The sequence below is a fragment of the Zeus faber genome (genome assembly GCF_960531495.2).
Source record: "Zeus faber genome assembly, chromosome: 10".
Lineage (NCBI taxonomy): Eukaryota > Metazoa > Chordata > Actinopteri > Zeiformes > Zeidae > Zeus > Zeus faber.
This window is the reverse complement of record NC_137199.1, coordinates 33366823-33377455: the sequence shown is the minus strand read 5'-3', so window position 1 is coordinate 33377455 and position 10633 is coordinate 33366823.

Sequence of the window (10633 nt, the reverse complement as noted above, 5' to 3'; positions counted from 1 at the left end):
AACAACACCACAACCAATAACACATCCAACAACACCACAAACAGTATCATTTACAACAACACCACAAACAATATTTTTGACAACAACACCACAAACAATAACACATACAACAGCACGGCAAACAATATAATTTACAACAACACCACAAACAATGTCATTTACAACAACACCACAAACAATAACACATACAACAACACCACAAACAATATCATGAACATCAACACCACAAACAATAACATTTACAACAACACCACAAACAATATCATTTACAACAACACCACAAACAATAACATTTACAACAACACCACAAAAAATATCATTTACAACACCCCAAACTAAAACATTTACAACACCACAAACAATAAAACATACAACAGCACGACAAACAATATAATTCCCAACACCACAAACAATATAATTTTCAACAACACCACAAACAATATCATTTACAACAACACCACAAACAATATCATTGACAACACCACAAACAATATCATTTACAACAACACCACAAACAATACCATTTACAACAACACCACAAACAATAATATTTACAAGAACACCACAAACAATATCATTTACAACACCCCAAACTATAACATTTACAAGAACACCACAAACAATAACATTTACAACAACACCACAAACAATAACACAAACAACAACACCACAAACAATATCATTTACAACAACACCACAAACAATAACACATACAACAACACCACAAACAATATCATTTACATCAACACCACAAACAATAACACATACAACAACACCACAAACAATAACATTTACAACAACACCACAACCAATAACACATACAACAACACCACAAACAGTATCATTTACAACAACACCACAAACAATATTTTTGACAACAACACCACAAACAATAACACATACAACAGCACGGCAAACAATATAATTTACAACAACACCACAAACAATGTCATTTACAACAACACCACAAACAATAACACATACAACAACACCACAAACAATATCATTTACATCAACACCACAAACAATAACACATACAACAGCACGACAAACAATATCATTTACAACAACACCACAAAAATAAAATTTACAACACCACAAACAATAACACATACAACAACACCACAAACAATATCATGAACATCAACACCACAAACAATAACACATACAACAACACCACAAACAATATCATTTACAACAACACCACAAACAATATCATTTACAACAACACCACAAACAATACCATACAACACCACCACAAACAATATCATTTACAACACCACAAACAATATAACTTACAACAACACCACAAACAATATAACTTACAACAACACCACAAACAAAAATCATTAACAACAACACCACAAACCATAACACATACAACAGCAACACAAACAATATCATTTACAACAACACCATAAACAATATAATTTACAAAAACACTGCAAACAAAAACACATACAACAGCACCACAAACAATATAATTTACAAAAACACCACAAACAATAACATTTACAAAAACACCACAAACAATAAAACATACAACAGCATGACAAACAATATCATCTCCAACAACACGACAAACAATATAATTCCCAACAACACCACAAACAATATCATTTACAACATCACCACAAACAAAATCATTTACAACACCACAAACAATAACACATACAACAACACCACAAACAATAACACATACAACAACACCACAAACAATATCATTTACAATAACACCACAAACAATAACACATACAACAACACCACAAACAATATAGTTTACAACAACACCACAAACAATAACACATACAACAACACCACAAACAATATCATTTACAATAACACCACAAACAATAACACATACAACAACACCACAAAAATATAGTTTACATCAACACCACAAACAATAACACATACAACAACACCGCAAACAATAAGATTTCCAACAACACCACAAACAATATCATTTACAACACCACAAACAATAACACATACAACAACACCACAAACAATATCATTAACATCAACACCACAAACAATAACACATACAACAACACCACAAACAGTAACATTTACAACAACACCACAAACAATAACACATACAACAACTCCACAAACAATATCATTTACAACAACACCACAAACAATAACACATACAACAACACCACAAACAATATCATTTACATCAACACCACAAACAATAACACGTACAACAACACCACAAACAATAACATTTGCAACAACACCACAAACAATATCATTTACAACATCACCACAAACAATATCATTTACAACAACACCACAACCAATATCATTTACAACAACACCGCAAACAATAAGATTTCCAACAACACCACAAACAATATCATTTACAATATCACCACAAACAACATAATTTACAACAACACCACAAACAATAACATTTACAACAACACTACAAAAAATATCATTTACAACATCACCACAAACAATATCATTTACAACAACACCACAAACAATAACACATACAACACCACAAACAATATCATTTACAACAACACCACAAACACTAACATTTCCAACAACACCACAAACAATATCATTTACAACATCACCACAAACAAAATCATTTACAACACCACAAACAATAACACATACAACAACACCACAAACAATATAGTTTACATCAACACCACAAACAATTACACATACAACAACACCGCAAACAATAAGATTTCCAACAACACCACAAACAATATCATTTACAACACCACAAACAATAACACATACAACAACACCACAAACAATATCATTAACATCAACACCACAAACAATAACACATACAACAACACCACAAACAGTAACATTTACAACAACACCACAAACAATAACACATACAACAACTCCACAAACAATATCATTTATAACAACACCACAAACAATAACACATACAACAACTCCACAAACAATATCATTTATAACAACACCACAAACAATATCATTTACATCAACACCACAAACAATAACATTTGCAACAACACCACAAACAATATCATTTACAACATCACCACAAACAATATCATTTACAACAACACCACAACCAATATCATTTACAACAACACCGCAAACAATAAGATTTCCAACAACACCACAAACAATATCATTTACAATATCACCACAAACAATATAATTTACAACAACACCACAAACAATATAATTTACAACAACACCACAAACAATATCATTTACAACATCACCACAAACAATATCATTTACAACAACACCACAAACAATAACACATACAACAACACCACAAACAATATCATTTACAATAACACCACAAACAATAACACATACAACAACACCACAAACAATAACACAAACAACAACACCACAAACAATATAATTTACATCAACACCACAAACAATAACACATACAACAACACCGCAAACAATAAGATTTCCAACAACACCACAAACAATATAATTTACAACACCACAAAAATATAATTTACAACACCACAAACAATAACACATACAACAACACCACAACCAATATCATTAACATCAATACCACAAACAATAACACATACAACAACACCACAAACAGTAACATTTACAACAACACCACAAACAATAACACATACAACAACACCACAAACAATATCATTAACATCAACACCACAAACAATAACACATACAACAACTCCACAAACAATATCATTTACAACAACACCACAAACAATAACACATACAACAACACCACAAACAATATCATTTACATCAACACCACAAACAATAACACATACAACAACACCGCAAACAATAAGATTTCCAACAACACCACAAACAATATCATTTACAACACCACAAAAATAAAATTTACAACACCACAAACAATAACACATACAACAACACCACAACCAATATCATTAACATCAATACCACAAACAATAACACATACAACAACACCACAAACAGTAACATTTACAACAACACCACAAACAATAACACATACAACAACACCACAAACAATATCATTAACATCAACACCACAAACAATAACACATACAACAACACCACAAACAGTAACATTTACAACAAAACCACAAACAATAACACATACAACAACTCCACAAACAATATCATTTACAACAACACCACAAACAATAACTCATACAACAACACCACAAACAATATCATTTACATCAACACCACAAACAATAACACATACAACAACACCACAAACAATAACATTTGCAACAACACCACAAACAATATCATTTACAACAACACCACAAACAATAACACATACAACAACACCACAAACAATATCATTAACATCAACACCACAAACAATAACACATACAACAACACCACAAACAGTAACATTTACAACAAAACCACAAACAATAACACATACAACAACTCCACAAACAATATCATTTACAACAACACCACAAACAATAACTCATACAACAACACCACAAACAATATCATTTACATCAACACCACAAACAATAACACATACAACAACACCACAAACAATAACATTTGCAACAACACCACAAACAATATCATTTACAACAACACCACAAACAACAACACATACAACAACACCACAAACAATATCATTTACAACAACACCACAAACACTAACATTTACAACAACACCACAAACAATATCATTTACAACATCACCACAACCAATATCATTTACAACAACACCGCAAACAATAAGATTTCCAACAACACCACAAACAATATCATTTACAACAACACCACAAAAATATAATTTATAACACCACAAACAATAACACATACAACAACACCACAAACAATATCATTAACATCAACACCACAAACAATAACACATACAACAACACCACAAACAATAACATTTACAACAACACCACAAACAATAACACATACAACAACACCACAAACAATATCATTTACAACAACACCACAAACAATATCATTTACATCAACACCACAAACAATAACACATACAACAAAACCACAAACAATAACATTTGCAATACCACAAACAATATCATTTTCAACAACACCACAAACAATCACACATACAACAACACTACAAACAATATCATTTCCAACAACACCACAAACAATATCATTTACAACAACACCACAACCAATATCATTTACAGCATCACCACAAACAATCTCATTTACAACAACACGACAAGCAATATCATTTACAACAACACCACAAACAATAAAATTTCAACAACACCTCAAACAATATCATTTACAACAACACCACAAACAATATCATCACCATGTTGGAGTCTGCCCACATGTAAGGGTTTAGGAAAGGAGACAGGGTCTTTCTGGCTGTGATTCAAGATTCAAAATTCAAGAGGTTTATTCATCACATACATATACATACTGTACTTTCATACATATACATCCTTTCATACAAATATGCAGTGAAATGTAACGCAACGCACCAGGTGATAACACACAATATGTACTCGGAAAAATGTATTTATAATAGACCAACAAACTGACTCCTAAAACGTAATACAGTAAGTCGAATACTTATAGAATAGGATAAAAATATATAGAATAAAATAAAATACAATCAAATAAAATGAAATAAAATGGAATAGATAGAGGGAATATAAAACAAAACAGTCTTTATTCGTCACGCAACACACCACACTACAACACATGCTTGCACACACACACATGCACATGCTTTTGATGGTGCTGGTGAAATGGATCCTCTGCATTGAACCATCCTGGCTTGTCCTTCCTCCGGGGGCACAGCCAGGAGCAGTGGGCAGCCTACGTGGACGCACCCGGGGACCAGGTGATAAATGTCCATCGCTGGTCAGACGATGATGTGTGCATGTTTTTGGTGGGGGTCCTTACTGACGTGAGGTGGAGGAAACCCCATGTGAACACAGGGAGAACATGCAAACTCCACACAGAAAGGCTCCTATTTGGGAGATGACCCGCAGGAGCACGATGCCACGGTGAATATGCTTATGTATATGGAATAGGAAATTATGTATATACAGATATGTGCATTAAAGTGGCATGTGAATAAAGTGAGGTAGTGTTTGGGATAATACAGCACAGAATGTGGTGCGCCAACATGGCGAGAGTTTTTCAGCTTGAACAATAAGGTACGCTGGCCACAAGTATCAATAACAATTGATAAGAAGGAGTATTATAATAACATTATTGATGATAATCCTTCAGGCGCAGGAGGACCAGGGCCAAACAAACAGCGTCGCATGGGCACTGATAGGGCCAATTCAAGGCAGCTTGGCGGCTGTGGGAAAGGGAACCGTACTGTCGTCCGCAGCCAGTGCTTGACCACACACCTTGGTCCGACACATACCCCCACTGCCTGACTTAGGCCGGGAAGGCATCCGGCCGACAGCTGACTCCCCCTGCCCCCCCAGAACGGGAGAGAAAGCCAGTCACGACCATCTGCGCCTCTGGCCTATGGACCACTCGGAAGTTAAAGGGCTGGAGAGCCAGAAACCACCGGGCATTTGTGTCCTTCATGCGGTGGAGCCACTGCAGTGGGGCGTGGTCCAAACAGAGGGTGAAAGCTCGTCCCAGGAGGTAGTAGCGGAGGGAACTGACTGCCCACTTGATGGCTAAACACTCCTTCTCAACCGTGCTATACCTCGACTCCCACTCTGAGAGCTTGCGGCTGAGGTACAGCACCGGACGCTCGGCCCCCTCTACCTCCTGGGTGACTGCGCCCAGCCCTCTGTTTGATGCGTCGGTCTGCAGACAGAAAGGGAGAGAGAAGTAAGGGTTAAACAGCACTGGCTTCCCACAGAGAGCTGACTTTACACTCGCAAATGCCTGCTGGCACTTCTCTGACCACTGGACTGGATCTGGATCAACCTTTCGAGTTAAGTTGGTCAAGGGGCTAGATAGCTCTGAAAATTTGGGGACAAATCTCCTATCATAGCCGGCTAGCCCCAAGAACTGCCTCACCTCCTTCTTGGTCTTGGGTCTCGGCGTGTTTGCGACTGCAGCGGTTTTATCAAGCTGGGGTCAGACCAGGCCTTCACCCAAGTGATACCCCAGATACCGTACCTTCCGCCGCCCCAAGGCACGCTTCTTTGGGTTGGCAGCCCAGTCCGCCTCAGGGACTCAAGCACAGCAGCTGCTTGTTGCATATGTCGCTCCCAGGTGTCGCTGTGAATGATCACGTCATCTAGGTAGGCCGCGGCGTATGCTACAGGCGGATGAAGGACGCAGTCGATTAGTCTCTGAAAGGCGGCTGGGGCACCGTACAACCCAAACGGAAGTGTGTGAAACTGAAAACTCCAGTGTCGTGAAAAAATGAGCTGTACCTAACCGGTCGAGAAGTTCATCAACCCAGGCATCCGGCAGGCGTCGAACTTGGACACCGCATTCACCCTTCGGTAGTCCACGCAGAACTGGACTGACCCATCGGGCTTAACCACCAACGCGATGGGACTAGACCAGTCACTCGTGAACTCCTCTATTACGCCCTTGTCCAGCAAGGCCTCTAATGCAGGATCTTGCGTTTGTGTTCGTGGCAGGCGATGCGGCCGAGAGCGCACCTTCACCCCCGGGGTCATCTCCACATGGTGGTGTATGAGGGACATAAGGCCTGGCAGGGGGGAGAAAACATCAGAGAAGCGACGCTGAAGTGCAGCTACGTCCCCCCTCTGGGACAGAGAGAGATGATCACTTAACAGGGCCTTGATACTATCGGCCGCTTTTTGAACCTCCAGCCCTAACTCCGCGAGGTGTTTCTGCAGCCAGCGGATCGGCTCCAGGGCGCACTCCAATTGGCACTCCGCCTCTCCTTGGTCCCTGTTCAGGCACCACTTGTGGGAGTCTCTGCCCACATATAAGGGTTTAGGGAGGGAGACAGAGTCTTTCTGGCCGTGGTGTGCCAACATGGCGAGTGTTTTTATTATCACCTTGAACAATAACGTACGCTGACCACAAGTATCAATTACAATTGATAAGGAGGAGTAAATAATAATAATATTGATGATAATCCTTGGGGCGCAGGAGGAATGGCGTTCTGCTGTTGGGCTGCTGACGAACCTGCGCGCCGATCACCTCTGCAAGACAGACAAACATTCAGAAATCTCCCTGCCTCGAGCCAATCAGCACCGTGTGGGCGCCAAACTGGGCCCATTTGATGCAGCTTGGCGGCCGCGGGAAAGGGAACTGTGCTGTCTTCCGTAGCCGGTGCTTGATTACGCCCCTTTGTCCGCCACTCACCGCAAGCAATATAATTTCTGCAAACATCCTGTCGAGGGCCACGAGCCCTGGTTTCAGAACCTGCAGCAATGTTTCAGATGCTGCTGTTTAGAGCCACTTCCACAGCGTCTGTAGGGAAAACAACATCAATGTCAAGGCTTTTCAGCCACACACAGAAAACACGCTGTGGACGTACACGACAGGTCAGTTGACTGTGGAGAAGGAGTGTAAACAAACAGTTGTTCAGTCTGATGTCAGAGCCCACCATGGGGTTGGAACATAGCGTTTACCTGGAACAGCAGCATCCAGACCCCCACAAATAAGGGTCCAAGACCCTTGAAGCTGAGCAACTTCAGCACTGCAGGTTGGGGGGTATATTCCCTGGAGCAAGGCACTCGCACTGCAGGGTTGGGGGTTGTATTTCCTGTGGAGCTCTGCATTACGTGACTAAAGCTGAATGTTGTTATTAACATACTGATAAACACGCAAGTAAACACACGACTGGAATGTGTGTGTGTGTGTTTGTGTGTGTGAGAGTGTGTGTGTGTGTGTGTATTCTTATCTCAAAATGTTTAGTTGTACACGACAAGTTCACAAACCGAGAGAAGAAGGTTCCAGCTTCACACAGGGCAGAGATAAATGTCTCATAATCAGCAGTCTGTCTGTCTGTCTGTCTGTCTTTCTGTCTTTCTGTCTGTCTGTCCTCCTCCTGGTCTTGGGGATTGGATGTCTGGGTCTAGACAGGTGGCCTGCAGCGCTACGAAACCCGAACCCCCCGGCTGAACCCCAACCCACCATGAGTGCTCTCAGCGTGTCAAGGCCAGGGCCGGTCCCCGTGGGGGCCACTTGATCCAGGAGCCACGGCCGGGCCTCCACACTGCAACAGGACATGTGGTGCTGTCCCTGGTTGCTCTGGCCCCTGAGGAGGTACAGATGGTCTCATTCTGTCTGTCAGAGTTTTTATATTGGTCACTTGTTGTACATTTACTTTGGCAAAGTAAATGTAAATAGAGAAGAAGCTTTATTACACACACACAGACACACACACACACACACACACACACAGACACACACACAGACACACAGACAGACACACAGACAGACACACAGACAGACACACACACACAGACACACACACACACAGACAGACACACACATGCTTTGGATGGTGCTGGTGAAATGGTTCCTCTGCATTTAACTATCCTGGCCTGTCCTTCCTCCAGGGGGCAGCATTCAACCACACCCAGGACCTGGTTCCATACGTCCATCGCTGGTCAGACCATGATGTTGTGCATGTTTTGGGTGGGGCTCCTTACATGGAGGAAACCCCATGTTTTGGGTGGGGGTCCTTACTGATGTTAGGTGGAGGAGACCCCATGTGAGCACGGGGAGAACATGCAAACTCCACACAGAAAGGAGCACGGTGCCAACAGCGCCCCAGGCGGGAATCGAACCCAGGACTTTCTTGCTGTGAGGCACACACACACACACACACACACACACACACACACACACACACACACACACACACACATTAATTTCAACTCATTATTTTGGGACCTGCCTCAAATAAGTTCCATGCTTCCTCTTTCACACACAGAGCGTTGCTTGTTTTGACAGAAGGTCGATGTTAGAGAGAGAGAGACAGAGAGAGAGACAGAGAGAGAGACAGAGAGAGAGACAGAGGGAGAGAAAACAGAATAAAATAGAGGGAAATAGGAAACAGAGGGAAAATGGAGGAAAACAGAGGAAATAGAGGGAAACAGGAAAAACAGGAAAACAGAGGAAAACGTTGTGGGAACAGAGGGACACAGAGGGAAACAGGAAAACAGGAAAATGGGAAAACAGGAAAACAGAGGAAAACAGGGAAACAGGAAAACAGACGGAGATGGAAGGAAGCAGAAGGACAGAGAGGGAAACAGTAAAACAAAGGAAAACAGGAAAACAGAGCGAAACAGGAAAACAGGGAAGCAGAGGAAATAGAGGGAAGCAAACAATAACAGAGTAAAACAGGAAACAGGAAAACAGAGAAAAATAGGAAAACAGAGGTAGATGGAGGGAAGCAGAAGGACACAGAGGGAAACAGGAAAACAGTGGGAAAAGAGGAAATGGAGGGAAACAGAGGAAAATGGATGGAAAACAGAGGGAAACAGGAAAACGGAGTGAAACAGGAAAACAGGGAAGCAGAGGAAATAGAGGGAAGCAAACAATAACAGAGTAAAACAGGAAACAGGAAAAATAGGAAAACATAGGGAAACAGAACAAAACTGAGAAACTGAGAGAAACAGAGGGAAGCATAGGGTTATGGAGGAAAACAGAAGAAAACAGGAAAACCGAGGAAAACCAGGAAAACAGAAGGAAACAGAGGAAAACAGAGGGAAACAGGGAATAGAGGGAAAAAGAGGGAAAC